This window comes from Cynocephalus volans, chromosome 5 (genome assembly GCF_027409185.1).
Source record: "Cynocephalus volans isolate mCynVol1 chromosome 5, mCynVol1.pri, whole genome shotgun sequence".
Classification (NCBI taxonomy): Eukaryota; Metazoa; Chordata; class Mammalia; order Dermoptera; family Cynocephalidae; genus Cynocephalus; species Cynocephalus volans.
Genome location: NC_084464.1, coordinates 45,142,462 through 45,160,023, shown reverse-complemented (window position 1 = coordinate 45,160,023; position 17,562 = coordinate 45,142,462). Strand labels below are relative to the sequence as shown.

The window sequence follows — 17,562 nt, the reverse complement described above, 5'->3', positions numbered from 1 at the left end:
GCTCCACCTTTCAATTACCATAATCCCACCCTCAACAGTTACAGTGGGGATTAAGTTTTGGGGGGACATTCAACCTAAGGCAATCATGTAACAGGAGCAATAAAAGCAAAATACAGCACATTGGAACTAGGAAGAGAAACTCCCTTTCTCCTACAATGTCCCTCTTGTGCCCTCTACTGAAAAAGCTTAACATCATGCTCACTGTAAAGGAGAAATGCTCAAATAGTCCAGTCTTTTAAAATGCTGTCATAAAGGCATTATGGCTCTCACTCTTTTCCTGGCTAGCTTGAGCCTTGTTATTTTCTTCATTTAGCATACCACTGGTATTTAATAACAACCTATTAAGAGTACAAAAAACAAAAAAAAACCCTACAATGAACATCATCATTAATAGTGAAATATTGAAAGTTTTCCCCATGGGATCAGACTTGAGACAAGGGTATTTACTATCACCACTTCTATTTAACATTGTACTAGAGATCCTAATCTTTATAATAAGGCAAGTAAAATAAGTTAAAAGTATAAGTACTGGAAAGGAAAAAATAAAACTGATGTTACTCATAGGTGACATAGAAAATCCAAAAGAATCCACACAGAAATTATTAGAATTAATAAGTAAATTTAACATAATCCCTAGATTTTAAAAAAAAGCATATTTTTATATACCAGTAACTCTCAATTAGAAAACGAGATCACACACACACACACACATTTATGGCTGGGCCAACAGTAGTGGGTTATCAGAATTTATTAACATTAGAGTCATTCGGGCTGGCCCGTGGTTCACTCGGGAGAGTGTGGTGCTGATAACACCAAGGCCCTGGGTTCGGATCCCATATACGGATGGCAGGTTTGCTCACTGGCTGAGCGTGGTGCTGACAACACCAAGTCAAGGGTTAAGATCCCCTTACCGGTCATCTTTAAAAAAAAAAAAAAAAAAACATTAGAATCATTAAAGTTGATATACACCTCCTGCTGCTAAATTTGACTGGCTTAAAAAAAAAAACCCCACATTTACAATTACATCAAATACCTAAAAATATCTAACATAGTATCTAACCCAGAAAAACATCTAACAAAAGATGTGCAAGATCTCTATAATTAAAAGTTCAAAACATCATTGAGAGTGAAACCAGTGAAAATGGTGAAGTGGGACCTCTGGAGGCCATCCCTCCCCAGAAACACCCTCCCCCCAAAAGAAAAACTGACAAAAAGGGTCAGAATCAACCTTATTGGAACTTTGGAAGAGAGTCAAAGGTTTGCAGCAACCAAGCAAATGCTTAACCAGGAGAAAAAACCTTATAACAGGGGAGGAGAGATTTGAGGTGTCTTAACTGGGCTTTATCCCACACCCTTCCCTGGCATGATAGTAGTTTTGAAGATGTCAGCTTGAGTTCCTGGTGTTAAACCAAACTAAAAAACTTTGGCCCAAGAAAGTCTCCATACTCTCATTCCTGAGCTCATGTATGAATTGTAACCTAACTTAGCACATAAGCACATGGACAAATTGAAAAACTAACTTAGAAGTGTGCTTCTTTGATGATAGCTGAAATTCAGCCAATCATAGGCAGTCACTGTTCTGTACTTCACTTCCTTTTTCTGTACCATCACTTCCTTTTCTCTATCTATAAATCTAACCAATCATGCATTTTCAGCTGTAGTCCCTCTGAATCTGTTCTGACTCTAGGGGCTGCTTGATTCATGAATTGTTTTTATTGTATTTTTCTTTTCTTGCTTAAATTAAACTTTGTCAACTTTAATTAGCCTAAGTTTATTCTTTTTGACAGATTGGTGTCAGAAGTGGGATCCAAAGTAAAACTCCAGCAGCCCCTAAGAACATTGGGCAATCAGACAAGGTACCCATGGAGCAGTTATGCTCACTGCTCTCTTGTTTGTAACTGGAATCATGGGTGAGTTTTCTCTAGGATTTGGAGCTCCACTAATATTGTGCTCTGAGTGCTCCATGTTTATCTGAGCAATATTTAGACTGGGCTGGGCCCAGGATTGAATTGGATTTGATAATTTAACTGGATTGGGTTTAGTTAGAGGTCTCAGACCTTGGGGGGGTGCCTTTTAGATAATGGGTTCATTTCAATCCAAGGAGTCTGGGATTCCACCTCCTAGGACTCCAGTTAACTCTATGTATAAAAATTATGGGCTCAGCACATGTGCAGTTTTAGAAAAATGGGTTAACCTTACTAGAGATAGCTTGGAATTCAGATGGCCACAATGGGGGAGTTTTAATTTAGATAAAATTGTCTATTTGCAAGGTATATTAGAAAAAATAGATAAAAACTCTGCAAAAGCAATGGATTGTATTCTTTAATTGGTATGCAGAGGCATGAAATAGACTAATTGAATAAAAAATTGCTTCCTTAAATGATCCTTTACAAAAAGCAAATGAAAAGCTTAGGCAACAGACTAAGGACAAGATGAAAGAGGACTGCACTTTGACTGAACTAACCCTGACTGTTCCTTCTCTTTATCCATCTCTACCTAAATACCTGAATCCCCTAACATTTTTGTTAAATTGCCCTTTACCCTGAGGATGATAAAAAAAAAAAAAAAAAGAAGAGATTAGAGAAATGCCTTATAAAGTAAGACCTTCTGATCAGCCAGGCCTCCCTGCTATAACCACCTTTACTCCATGGTCTAAAATTGAACTTATGGCCATTTCATAAGATTTCCCTAATCCAAGGGAAAATCCTCAAAAATTTACTGAGGAATTTTGGATCCTGATAGGAGCTATGATCCGGGACTCCCAGACCTTTACCAATTTATTCACATAATACTGAGGCTGGTGAAGGTCAGAAATGCATGGCAGCAGCAGGATGGTACAAACTCCTCCAAAACTCTACACAAGAAGGGCCAAAAGTAGCTAGAAAAGTTGCTGAAAACCTTTTAGATTCAATTCCTAAGATTTTTCCACAAAAAAAACTGATCAGTCCATTATACAATTTTGCAAACAAACAAACAAAAATATGAAACAGTTTCAGTTTACAGAACTTGCTTAGAAACTGTTTATGAAACATTCTGTGCTCAGAATAGAGCAAGGAGTATTTCCTGCAGGGACTGAAACAGCACTGACTGCACTATTTATTTATCTATTTTTGCTGAAACATAATTGATAGTACATATCTGTGGGTACAGCATTGAATATCCATAGCTATGTGCAGTATGTGATGCTCAAATCAGGATGATTAGTATATTCAACATTACACAATGTAATTATTTTTTGTGGCCCTTCACCAATTTCTTGCTCCCCCTCCCCCTTTCCCACCTATGGTGGCCTCAGTTCTGTTCTCTCCTTTTGAAAGTTCAATGAATTATTGTGATTGTTGCATCTTGTTTTTATTTGTTTGTTTATCTCCCACTTATGAGGGAGGACACGTGGTATTTCTCTTTCTGTGCCTGGCTTATTTCACTTAACATAATTTTCTCTAAGTAACTGCACTATTTATAAATGGACTTTGTCCTGAACTTAGTAGTTTGGTTAAAAAGCATAAACCGGGATGGAAATTACAGATATGACTGAATTATTGGCCTTAGCTGAATATTTCAAGAGGGCTCTAGAAAGGGAAAAAACCCCAAAAGCTAACAAGCTTATGTCTCTCCAATTACAACAATTACAGGGATTAAGACCAAAGGGACCTTTTTATGCTTATTTTAAACCATAGCAAGATGTCTTAGAATGAGAAATTCTTTACCCTGAGATGTCTGCCTTTTTTGCAAATGACCAGGACATTGGAAGCATGATTGTTCACTTTTACATCACTCCACCAGTAAGTCTCCTCCTTTTAGGTCAAACTATTTCCTCACTAGCAGCAGCCAAAGAGATTTTAGCCCTCCTGGACAATAATCAACACTGACAAGTCTCCAAGGGATTCCCCAGTAAATCCCTCCACATAATACCTTTAAATGAAAATGGAGAAACAAGACTTGAAATTAATAGGGAACCTTGTTCAACGCTGGTGGATAGCAGGGCCACCCTATCTACCATAACCCCTACTTTAACAAATCAACAAATCCCTGCAAGTAAAAAGGTCATTTCTATGGTGGGGATTTCAAATCATATACAAGGGGTTCCCATATCTGAACCCATCCAATTGACTTTGGGGACGTTTGCAGAAAAACATACCTTTTTACTATGTGATACTGCTCCAGTAAACTTGCTAGGGTGAGACTTACTTTCAAAGCTAAAAGGGCATATAAAGTCCTCCTCCAAGAGAGAAATAATCTTAGAGTTTCCTGATTCTCCTGAACCCGAACTGTCATGCTCTCTACAGGCAGAAATTGGTAAGATCAAAACTCAGGCCTGAAATACCCCTGATGTTTTTAAAATACCTAAATTCTTATGAGCTTCTTCCTCAATTGATATAGGAAGGACTAAAGTGTGGAATCTATAAAGGTCCAACTATATCATTCTAAACCTTTGCCAATATTACCCCAATATCAACTAAAACCCAAAGCAATTCAAGAGCTCTTGCCAATTATAGAAGATTTAATTAAACAAAGACTCATAATTCTGTGTACCAGCCCTTGTAACACTTCAATCCTACCAGTTAAAAAACCAAATGGTCGGGTCAGAAATTTGTTCAAGATTTATGAACAATTAATAAAATTGTGATATCAAGGTTTCCTTTGGTCCCAAATCCTAATACTTTATTATCTAATGTGCCTGCTGACTCAAAACGGTCACAGTATCAGACCTCTGCTCAGCTTTCTTTAGCATTTTAGTTCATAAAGAGAGGCAATACTTGTTTGCCTTTACTTGGAAAAATCAACAGTATGCCTGGACTGTAATGCCACAAGGGTTTACTGAAGCCCCTTTATATTTTCCCAGGCATTGCATCAGGACTTAATAACCCTAGAGTTTCCTCAAAATTCTACTCTTATTCAGTATGTAGATGACTTCTTGTCATGCTCTCCCACTAAAGAGTGCTCTGAAATTGACTCAACTTACCTTTTACAGCAACACACACATAAAGGTCATAAGGCTTCAGTGGAAAAACTTCAGTTCTCAAGGCAAAAAGTCCGCTATTTGGGATATGACCTGTCTGCTGAAGGGATTTCCCTGTTACCTGAGAGAATGAAAACTATTCAAAATTTCCCTTGGCCATCAATCAAAATATGAGGTTTTCTCTGACTGGTAGGCTATTGCAGATCCTGGATTCCACACTTTTCTTTAATGCCATCACCAAATTTTTCTTTAATGGTGTAGACGCTCACTAGAAATGCAATAGCAGAGATGTTACCCTGAGAAGACAGTCATGGGCAGGCTTTTAACCAAATGAAATTGGCCTTACAACAGCTCCCAGCTTTAGGGCTTCCAAATTACACCAAGCCTTTTACTTTGTTCTTGAATGCAACAATCAGGCATTAGGAGTTCCTACCCAAGAACATGGGGGGAAACACTGGCCCGTTTTATAGCCTGAAATTAGACCCAGTATCTAAGGCATATCCTAATTGTTTAAAAGAAGTGGCAGCAGCAGCCAAGTTGGTAGAAGCTTTATCTGAGCTGGTTTTAGGGAATGAACTTCATTTGCAAGTCCCACATGCTGTGGAAAGTGTATTAAATTCCAACCAAACTCAGCATTTTTTAGCACATAGACTAAACTCTTATGAAATTCTTTTACTGTTCATCTAAAGCGCTGCAACCTACTTAACCCTGCTACTCTATTACCTCTGCCTGACAATGGTGAGAACCACAATTGTGTAAGTATAGTATCAGAAATAGTGGCCCCTGGAGGGCTGGCCCGTGGCTCACTTGGGAGAGTGTGGTGCTGATAACACCAAGGGCACGGGTTCGGATCCCTATATAGGATGGCTGGCTAGCTCACTTGGGAGAGTGTGGTGTGACAACACCGAGTCAGGGGTTAACATCCCCTTACCAGTCATCTTTAAAAAATAAAATAAAATAAAATGCTGGTAACTGGTTCCAGAGGGAACAGAGTGAACTTTGTTCCCAAGGAATTGTGTTTGTCTGTTTTGACCTGACTGGGGTTTCTCTGAAGGACTGATGTAAGAGGATTCTTTTGTTTTGCCTAACTTCAAACTCTATTAGGATGGAGCAGCTACGCAGAGGAAATTCTTTGAAAACACTGAAGACAAATAAACCAGCTGCTAACATCTGGAGCAAAATGTAACAGTGGGACAAACAACAGACATGCAGAAAGCTTGGGACAAAAAGCTGAGGAGTGAGATTTTGCGGGGAATGGGGGTCTTGAAAAACTCCTGTGTATACTGGGGAACATAAAAATCCACATACATTGTTATAACACCATGATCAAGAGTTTGGATCCTCCTACTCACTAGCTGCCAAAAAAAAAAAAATACACACACATGCCTAGGGCAAGATGCATCCTCAGAAAAGACCTGAGAAGAGCATAAGCATTCACTGCTGGCTGGTCATTAGGCTCAGAACAGGAAGTTTAGGCTAAGAAAGAGTTGTAAATGGCCTGGCTAGGAACTGAAGGAACTTTCCAACATAGAGCCAATCTGCAAAAACAAGGAGAGTAATTTTCCTTTCCTTTTTTCCCTTTCTTTTTATTTATATCATAATATTCAAGATGTCCAGTTTTCAATAAAAAAGTACAAAGCATGCAAAGAAACAAGAAAGCATGGCCCACTCACAGGGAAAATAAAGAGAAATTAACAGAAATTGTCCCAAGAAAGTATTTGGATTTGTTTGGATCAACTTAGTATGCTTAAATATGCTCAAAGAGCTAAAACAAAAACAAAACAAAAAACCAACCATGGACAAAGAGCTAATGTAATCCAGGAGAATAATGTCTGAACAAGCAGAGAATATCAATAAAGAGATATTTATCATAAAAAGAAACCAAACAGAAATTCTGGAGCTGAAAAGTACAATAACGGAAATGAAAAATAACAAGAGGATTTATAGCCAATTTGAGCAGAGAGAGAAAAGAATGAGCACATTTGAAAATTGGTCAAATGAAATTATCCAGTCTGAGGAGCAGGAAGAAAGAAAGGAATGAATTAAAATAAAGCTTAAATCATTTGTAGGACAACATTAGGTGTACCAATACATGCATAATGGGACTGCAAGAAGAAGAGACAGACAGGGCATAAAGAATATTTGAAGAATTAATGCTGAAAACTCCCCAAATTTGATAAAAGACATGAATCTACACATCCAAGAAGCTCAACAAACTCCTAAACTCAGAGAGTTATACTGAAACGCATAAGGAAACTGTTGAAAGCCAAAAAATAATCTTCAAAACAGCAAGAGAGTAGTGAATCATAATGTGCAAGAAATAATCAATAAGTATTATCAGCCAATTTCTCATAAGAAACCATGAAGACCAACAGGCAGTAGGATGACATATTTAAAGTGCTAAAAGAAAAAAACTGTCACCAAGAGTTCGGATCCCTGAATCAGCCAGCCATCAAAAAAATCCAAAAAACAAAAAATTCTGTCAATCAAGAATTCGATTTCCAGCAAAACTATTCTTCAGGAATGTCAGAGAAGTTAAGACATTCCCAGATAAACAAAAACTAAGGGAGTTCATTGCTAGTAGACCTTCCCTATAAGAAATGCTATTCCAAGCACAGCCTTTGTAGCTATAATTATAATAATAATGATAATAAATGTTAAAGGGAGTCCTTCGGACCAAGATGAAAGGACATTTAGTCAACCCACCAGCAAAATTATAAATTTGTACACTTACTTCACACCATAACAAAAATTAACTAAAAATGGACCAAAGATGTAAAAGTAAGAGTTAAAACTACAAAACTCTTAAGAGAAAACTGACGGGGAAATCTTCAAGATATTGGATTTGGTAATGGCTTCTTAAATATGACACCAAAAGCACAAGCGACAAAAGAAAAAATAAATAAGTTGGACCTCATCAAAATTAAAAAATGTTTTTGCATCAAAAGACACTATCAAGGGGTCTGGCTGGTTAGCTCAGTTGGTTAGAGCATGGTGCTGATAACACCAGGGTCCAAGGTTTGATCCCTGTACTGGCCAACTGCCAAAAAAAGGAAAAAAAAAAAAAAAAAGAAAGAAAAAAGAAAAGAAATGGGCCGAAGTGTACTGATGGTGGAAATGTAAAATGGTGAAACCACAGTGGAAAACAGTATGGCAGCTCCTCAAAAAATTAAACATAGAATTACCATATGATCCAGCAATTCCATTTCTGTGAATATGCCCAAAAACTTGAAAGCAGGGACTAGAACAAATATGTGTACACCAATGTTTATAGTAACATTATTCACAATAACCAAAAGAACGAAATAAAACAAATGTCTCGATAGATAAATAAATAAACAAAATGTGGTATATATGTATTATTGGAATGGAATATTATTCAGCCATAAAAATGAAGTACCAGTACATTCTACAACATGGATGAACCTTGAAAACATTATGCTAAGTGAAAGAAGCCAGACACAAAAGGCCACATATTGTATGATTTCATTTATATGAAATATTCAGAATGGACAAACCCATAGAGAAAGACAGCAGATTGTATGAGGTAGATGGATGGGGGCAATCGGGTAGAGTTTATTCGTGGTGATGAAAAAGTTCTGGAACTACATAGTGGTGATCATTGCACAGCATTTTGGATGTACTTAATACCATTATATTACTTTAAAATAGCTAAAGTGGTAAGTTTTGTGTCATATGTATTTTACCACAAGTAAAAATTATTACAAAAAATTAGTGAAGGCTTAAATAAATGAAGGGCTATACAATATTCATGAATTGTAAGATGCAATATTGTAAAGATACCAGTTCTTCTCACATTGATCAACACATTCAATGTAAAATGGCAAAACCCCACCAGGTGTTTTGGTGAAATTATCAAATTGATTCTAAAATGTACTACATGGAAATCCAAAGGGCAAAGAATAGCAAATACAATCTTGAGGTAAAAGTTAGAGGTCCTACACTAATAGATATCAAGACTTATCATAAAGTTATACATAATAATTAAAACAGTGTAGTATTAGTGCAAGGATAGACAGACTAATGTTATACATTTTCTGTATCAATTCCCCACATTACAAAGCTAAAGTGGAAAAACTGAAGAAAGCAGGTGAACTTAAAAGACTAGAGAAGCATGTATATCAGAAGTAATAAAGTGTGTACTAAGAGGTGAAAGCATAAAAAGGTATATGCTTGGCCATGTATATGTTTTCGTTTCCTATGAATATCTTATTTCCTCTGTGTGAGAAAACAAAGACACATTATTAAAATACTGTTGGTTCTGGAGAGCTTTACCATGTTCATTTCAAGAAACACATTTAGTTGGAAGGTACAGTGCTGAAAGGAACTAAGTTGGAGGAGGAGGAGTATTATGTACTGAATCATGTCCTGCTTTCCCCCAATTCATATGAAGAAAACCTAATAATGTGACTGCATTTAGAGACAAGACTTTAAAGAGGTAATTAAGGTTAAATGAAGTATGAGAGAGGGGCCCTAATCCAATAGGACTGGTATCCTTATAAGAAGAGGAAGAGATACCTGGGATGCAGGCGTGCACAAAGGAAAGGCCATGGGAGGACACAGTGAGAAGGTGGTTGTCTGCAAGCCAAGGGGAGACATCTCAGGATACATGACACCTGCTGGGATCTTGATCTTGGACTTCCAGCCTCCAGAACTATGAGAAAATCAGTATCTGCTATTTAAGACACCCAGTTTGTGGTATTTCGTTATGGCAGCCCTAGCAAATTAATACAAGAAGCCACGAATAGTTGACAATAAATCTTTGAAGGAAATTTTAGACCATGGAGACAGCATGACTGCTACTTGCGTACAAGAGATCATGATCATGATGGGCACAGAAAAATCACATTAATAAAATGCTTTCCACAAGGTCAAGGGTTCAGATCCCCATACCTGCCAGCCACCAAAACAAACAAAAATGCATTCCAGCACAATTTAGGGTTATCAGAAGTTGCATAACACAAACAAAAGGAATGCATCATTTCTCCATTTTGAGTTTCTTGTCAAGCTTTGTCAGTCCTTTCACAAGATGATTCACAGTCATCCACTTCTGATGACTAGAAGTGCCATTGCCTAGAAAAGCAAACTGTCCAACAGCTTCTTGGATCCAGATATGGATGAATCTCAGGCATTTACTGTTTCACTCACTTTTTCCACAGCTCACTCTGTTCACTTTCACCCTCCACTAAACAGCAACGCTTACCACAGACTCCACATATTCTTTCTCATCTCCAAACCTCACTCACCTCAGTCTTCAGCAACCAAGCTTAAAAACTTGCCTTTTTTATTTTACAATTGCTAAGTGTTGTCCTCATAATGTGTTTTTAACATATTATTTCAATGTTCATTTCATTACAGTGCACATTTCTTGCCGTTAAAGGAAAACCTAATTTATATCCTATAATGTTACTACACAAATAAACTCATAATGAATTAATTGTTAAACAATTAGGTGATTGGTGTTTAAAGCCTTTATGTTAAGCAGAAAAAAACTGGTTGATCATTATATATGTTTTTAGAGTGTAATATATATAGAGTATATATATATTAGGTTGATACTCTCACATACACACATACACACACATTAGAGGGTTTCAAGCGCTGAGGGAAATTCGCCGAAGTTATCAGATGTGCTAGGAATACATTATTATTTTTTCCATTTAAAATAATGACATACAGACTCCCACTATCTAAAAATTCACTATCTAATATGTTTTTAGGAATGTATTAAATTCTCTGAGGGATGACTGAACTAGGATAGAAAATACTAGAATGGATGAAGTCATGCAATCATCATATTGATGTGTACTTAATGCTGTGTGATCAACCATTAGTGATGCTAAGACTGACCCCTAGGTTAGGGTGGTAATAATCTGATCCTCCGTTTACAGTTAAGCTTTCCCTCTTGAGACTGGAAAGTAATCTGTGTGGTGTTACTTTGGCCCTATATGAATGTCTACAACAATCATCATCTATTGGTTTTAACGCCAAATGATAATCCTTGCCTGAATCAGTAATTTCATTAGAGTTTATGAAATTATGTTATTCTAATTCTTCTATTTCTTTCACATTTAGTAACTAGAATTCTGTGAAGGCAATTAGGGCTATTTGATTATCCTAAAATAAATTTTTACTGGAACAACAAAATAAATGCTTAATATTTTCTCTTTAATTACCAATTTTCAAAGCAGTTGTTTTAATAATTGCTTCAAATGGTAATAAATGAGGCATCTTGACTTGCTGGCATTTTGAGTATCATTATGAACTAATGAATTTTCATCTATTCAATCTGTTCAATTGAATACAATTATTATTCTTTTAGTTGCTCAGATTGTCGCAACCTTGTTCAGTGGGTTCACCTTCATAAGGGCTCCTAGGTCCTTTGACATGACATTATCTTATAAAGCTTTCAAGCTTCTTAACATGAAAAGGAGTCCCAGGCTCACCTTGAAAAGTGTCTACCCTAGATCTGGAATCAGCAGTTTTTCCAAGAAGCCATACTGTGTTATAATGTGGGATGGTAGCAGAGATAGCAAAATGGTCAGTAGGGTGCTCATGGCTTGTAGTTCATTTCAGTGCACAGCACCAGAAAAGACAGAGAGGCTCCTCAACTATGATGGGGCTACATCCTGATAAACCCACTGTAAGTTGAAAATGGATTTAATACACCTAACCTACCGAACATCACAGCTTAGCCCTGCCTATCTTAAATGTGCTCAGGACACTTACATCAGCCTACAGTTGGGCAAAATTATCTAATACAAAGCCTTATTTTATATCAAAGTATTGACTATCTCATACAATTTATTGAACATTGTACCGAAAGTGAAAAACAGAATGGCTCACTGCTGCCGCCCAACATCACAGGAGAGTATTATACCGCATATTGTTACCCCAGGAAAGGATCAAAATTCAAAATTTGAAGTACGGTTTCTACTGAGTGTGTATTGCTTTTGCACCATAGTAAAGATGAAAAATCATTAAGTTGAACCCTAGTAAGTTGGGGACTCTCTGTATTTAAAAACACTGAGTTAATATTGATTTTTCAATTCAATTTTAACATTACTGTGTTTTCACTTAGTTTTTTTGATTATATAATTGTATATCTTTTCTGTTACATTGAAAATACTGACTCTTTACATTGGTAATATAATCACAAAGTCCTTTATTTATAAGAAAATAATATATTTTCAAAATTCCAGTACTGATACTACTACAAACAATATTACTTCTAGGAAAAGTTTAAAATTTAAGAGAGTTTAATATGAATTTTTTGTTTGTTTTTGCTGCCGGCTGGTACAGGGATCAGAACCCTTGACCTTGGTGTTACCAACACCACACTCTAACCAACAGAAAATATATGAGTTTAAAGTTTCGAGTTTAAAGTTTAAAGTTTTAGTTGGAGCTTTTTTATCCTTAAAATACATCCTATTAAAGATGTATCCTATTAAAGTCTCTCGAAGTATCTCTTTCTGTAATTATGTTACTTAGTTGATATGGTTCAGTTCATTTATTTGTTTTCAAATTAAAGGGATTTAAAATTTTTTACTTTTCTTTTTGGATTATGTAATGGAATTACATGACTCAAAGTATATATGATAAAGTATACATAGAATAGACTGCCTCTTCAGCAAATGGTGCTGGGATAACTGGATATCCATACACAAGAGAATGAAACTAGACCCATACCTTTCACCATATACTAAAGTCAACTGAAAATGGATTAAAGATTTAAATATGCATCCTTAAAAAATAAAACTTCTTAAAGAACACATAGGAGAAACACTTCAGGAAGTAGGACTGGACACAGACTTCATGAATATAACCCCAAAAGCACGGGCAACCAAAGGAAAAATAAACAAATGGGATTATATCAAACTAAAAAGCTTCTGCACAGCAAAAGAAACAATTAACAGAGTTAAAAGACAACCAACAGAGTGGGAGAAAATATTTGCTAAATATACATCTGACAAAGGATTAATATCCAGAATATACAAGGAACTCAAACAACTTTACAAGAAAAAAACAAGCAACCCAATTAAAAAATGGGCAAAAGAGCTAAGTAGGCATTTCTCTAAGGAAGATATCCAAATGGCCAACAGACATATGAAAAAATGCTCAACATCACTCAGCATCCGGGAAATGCAGATCAAAACTACACTGAGATACCATCTCTCCGCAGTTAGGATGGCTAAAATCCAAAAGACTCTGAACGATAAATGCTGGTGAGGTTGCGGAGAAAAAGGAACTCTCATACATTGTTGGTGGGACTGCAAAATGGTGCAGCCTCTATGGAAAATGGTATGGAGGTTCCTCAAACAATTGCAGATAGATCTACCATACGACCCAGCTATCCCACTGTTGGGAATATACCCAGAGGAATGGAAATCATCAAGTCGAAGGTATACCTGTTCCCCAATGTTCATCGCAGCACTCTTTACAATAGCCAAGAGTTGGAACCAGCCCAAATGTCCATCATCAGATGAGTGGATACGGAAAATGTGGTACATCTACACAATGGAATACTACTCAGCTATAAAAACGAATGAAATACTGCCATTTGCAACGACATGGATGGACCTAGAGAGAACTATATTAAGTGAAATGAGTCAGGTACAGAAAGAGAAATATCACGTTCCCACTTATTTGTGAGAGCTAAAAATAAATAAATAAATACACAAAACCCCCCGGGGGGGGGGGGGCGGGTAGAGAAGAAGACACAATTACAATTCCTTTAAGTTGATACAACAAGCGAACAGAAAGGACATTGTTGGGAGGGAGGGGGGAGACGGAGGAGGGAGGGAGGTTTCGGTAATTGGCCACAATAAGCAACCACATTGTATATTGACAAAATAAAATAAAAAAACAAAATAGAAAGCCAGAATAATTCTATGATATTTAAGGTATTGAGTAAATAGTTTGAAGTCTTCCCACGAAGAAAACACCAGTTCCAGATAGTTTTACCAGTGAGTTCTAACAATCAAGAAACAAATAATTTGAAACTTAAACTCTTCAAAAGCCTGGAAGAAAAAGTGTTATATTTAATTCATCTTATAAGGCAAGCATAACCTTGATAACAAAATAAAATAGCTATGGGAAAATTCTAGACAATCTCATCCATGAACATGGATGCAAAAATCCTGAACAAAATATTAGCAAATGAAACCCATCAGTGTATAAAAAAGATCAACTTACAAACCAAAATAATACAAGAAAAAAATTTAAAAGCAAAAAATAAAGATAAATGAACACACAAATAGAAAATAAAAAAGACCAAGTTGCAAGTATTCCAGGAATGCGAGGTTAATCTAATGTTAGAAAATCTGTTAATGCAATTCACCTTATTAATGGGTTAAAGGATAAAAAAAACTATGATCATTTCAAAAATTTTTGGAAAAGGCTAAAAAACAATCTACAATTAAAAACAAAAACCAAAAACCAAAAGTACTCTTTGAACACAGAGAATAAAAGGGAAATTTCTTAATTCCAAAAAGGGTATCCTCAAAAAAACCTACAGAAAATATCATATTCAATGATATAAAAAAGTAAATAAATAAATAAAGTATACATAGAGAAGTCTTAAAGTATATATAGAATTTTGTTTCTGTTCTTAACTCCCCACTCCTTTTTCATTTTTATTGACTTCTTGTTTATCTAGTAGTGGTTCCTTTTACAAATATAAGCAAATGTTATACCTTTCTTTTTTCCTCTCCACCCCCACCCTTTCTCATACAAAACCCAGCATGCTGTGAGTACTGCTCTGCACTTCACTTTTTTTGCTCAACAATAGATACTGGAGATCTTTCTACATCAATACATACAGCAACTGATTATTTTATTTTTAAGAGTCAAGCAAGTAAGAATAGTTTTATTAACTTGGACCAGAACTGTGTGTTTTTAATAGAAGACATTCGTAAAGTGTATAAATAGTTATTTCAAAATGTATTTCTCAATCTGTCTTTAAATTGACTATACAGGGCCGGCCTGTGGCTCACTCGGGAGAGCGTGGTGCTGATAACACCGGGTCAAGGGTTAAGATCCCCTTACCGGTCATCTTTTTTTAAAAAAATAAATAAATAAATTGACTATACACACACAAATTTTATATTATAAAATTACCTAGAGCTTACATATAGGTATATAGTATTTTTATTCCATCCCTAACTATGGATAAATTTAGCCATAAATTAACAATGCCATCAAAAGACAAGGGCCTCCTTTTTTTTCAACTCTAGCCTCAATACCATTACCACAAATAAAAATTTTAGCAATAACTCCATAATGTCATGAAATGTTCAGTCAGTGATGAGGCTCCAGTTGCCTCATAAATGTCATGTTTTAAAAATATTTTTTAAAAACTATGATCCAAATAAGATCCACACATTCTGATTGGTTAATATGTCTTTTAAATTCTTTTAAACTATCAGTTCCCCTTTAATTCTCTTTCCCCCTTGCAATTTTTTTTTGGTGAAGAAAATAGGTTGTTTGTCCTTTAGTGTTTTTTACAGTCTCAATTTTACTGATTGCATCACTGTGGAGTGGTTTAATGTTTCCCTGTCCCCTGCATTTTCCATAACTTGGTAGCTAGAGCATGAAATTTGATCAGATTTAAGTTCAATATTTTTGGCAAGACTAATTCATAGGTGGTGGTGGTGTTTTCCATAAGAGGAACATAATGTCTGGTTGTCTCTCTTTTTGTGATGTTAGCAGCCACTGATGTTCAGTGTCTAGATCTATTAGGTCATTAGGGTTCTTTTTTTTTTTTTTAATGTGGTAAAATAGACTTAATTTTTACCACTTTAGCCATTTTTAAGTGTACAGTCTGTGGCATTAAGCACATTCACAGTGTTGTGCAACCATCATCACCATCCGTCTCCAGAACTTTTTTCATCTTGCAAAATTGAAACTCCATACCCATTAAACAGTAACTCCCCATTTTGCCCCTTCCCCCAGCTCCTGGAAACCACCATTCTGCTTTCTGTCTCTATGAATTTAACTACTCTAGGTCTTCATATAAGTGGAATCATACACACTTGTGATTAAACTAATCACAAAAGTGGAATTCTTTTTCATTTCGTGATTGGCTTATATCACTGAGCATAATGTCTTCACGGTTCAGTGTGGTAGCATGTGACAGAATTTCCTTCCTGTTTAAGGCTGAATACCATTCCATTGTGTATATATACCACATTTTGTTTATTCATTCATCTGTCAATGACACTCGGGTTGCTTCCATCTTGTGGCTATGGTAAACAAAGCTTCTATGAACATGGGTGCATAGATATCTATTGCAGTCCCTTATTTCAATTCTTTGAGGTATAAACCCAGAAGAGGAATTGCTGAAACATATGGTAATTTTGTTTAATTTTTTGAGGACGATTTTTCACAGTGTCCGCACCATTTCACATGCCAGATACAAGCTCCAGGTTATTTTACCTATGCTTCTGACCAGTCGGCTGTAAATCTGGGTTCCTATGACCCCTCCCCATCCCGGCCCCACTTTTGGGTTTGACTGATTTGCTGAGCGGCTCACAGAACTCAGGCAAACACTTACTTACTTACATTTACCCATTTATTATAAAGGATATTACAAATGATACAGACGAAAAGATTCATAGGATGAGGTATGGGAGAAGGGGCACGGAGCTTCCATGCCCTCCCCGGGTGTGCATGTGGTCACCTATCCAGAAACTTTCTGAACCCAGTCCTCTTGGCTTTTTTTGGAGACTTCATTATGTAGGAAGCACGGACAACAGTGTAGAAATGTTGATTGGACAAAAAGGGTCTGATCTAACACTAACAGACTGAGTGGGGAAACCCAGCAAGGCCTGTTTGTTCAGATTCTGCTTGGCCTCTCTGTGCAGCATTCCTTCCTCCCAGATATGGGGCAGGACCCCTTTTTGAATGGGGGTCTTATGACCTACAATCAGGTAAGGTAGGTCAGAGGATTTCTTTATGGCCAGCTCCAAGACAGCGAGGCAGGAGAAGGCTAGAACAAGCCAGGAACTGTGGACAAAAACCAAAATATACATACAATATCACAACTTGTTATTTTGTTTTGTTTTGGTTTGTTTCATTTGATGGCTGGTTGGTATGGGGATCAGAACTATTTCATTTTTTTGATAATAGCCAACCTAATGGACATAATGGGTTTCATTTATTTTCAGTCTCATTTAGTTTTAAATATCTCCTGGGTGTAACTTAAAAACTAAAAAGAACTTATGGAAACTTGTACAATCATTGATCAGAAATGTGTTATTTTGGGGGCCAGCCCGTGGCTCACTCGGGAGAGTGTGGTGTTGGTAACACCAAGGCCACGGGTTCGGATCCCTATATAGGGATGGCTGGTTAGCTCACTTGGGAGAGTGTGGTGCTGACAACACCAAGTCAAGGGTTAAGATCCCCTTACCGGTCATCTTTAAAAAAAAAAAAAAGAAAGAAATGTGTTATCTTGATAAGACAAATACTGTCTTATTTCCTTGCCTTTCCTCCTTTTAGAAATGTGTCTGTAATACAGTAATTTGTTTCTTAAAATTTATAACAGCATTTTTCTAATCACTCTGAAGAAGTGAAACAACACA

The 17,562-nt window shown here is 36.4% G+C and overlaps 1 protein-coding gene across 1 annotated transcript in view; it reads right to left on the bottom strand.

Annotated features, from left to right (window-relative positions):
* Positions 1 to 17,562, bottom strand: part of ZBTB9 (zinc finger and BTB domain containing 9) — a 40,445-nt gene that overhangs the window by 10,477 nt on the left and 12,406 nt on the right. The gene's annotated exons all lie outside the window — the stretch shown is intronic.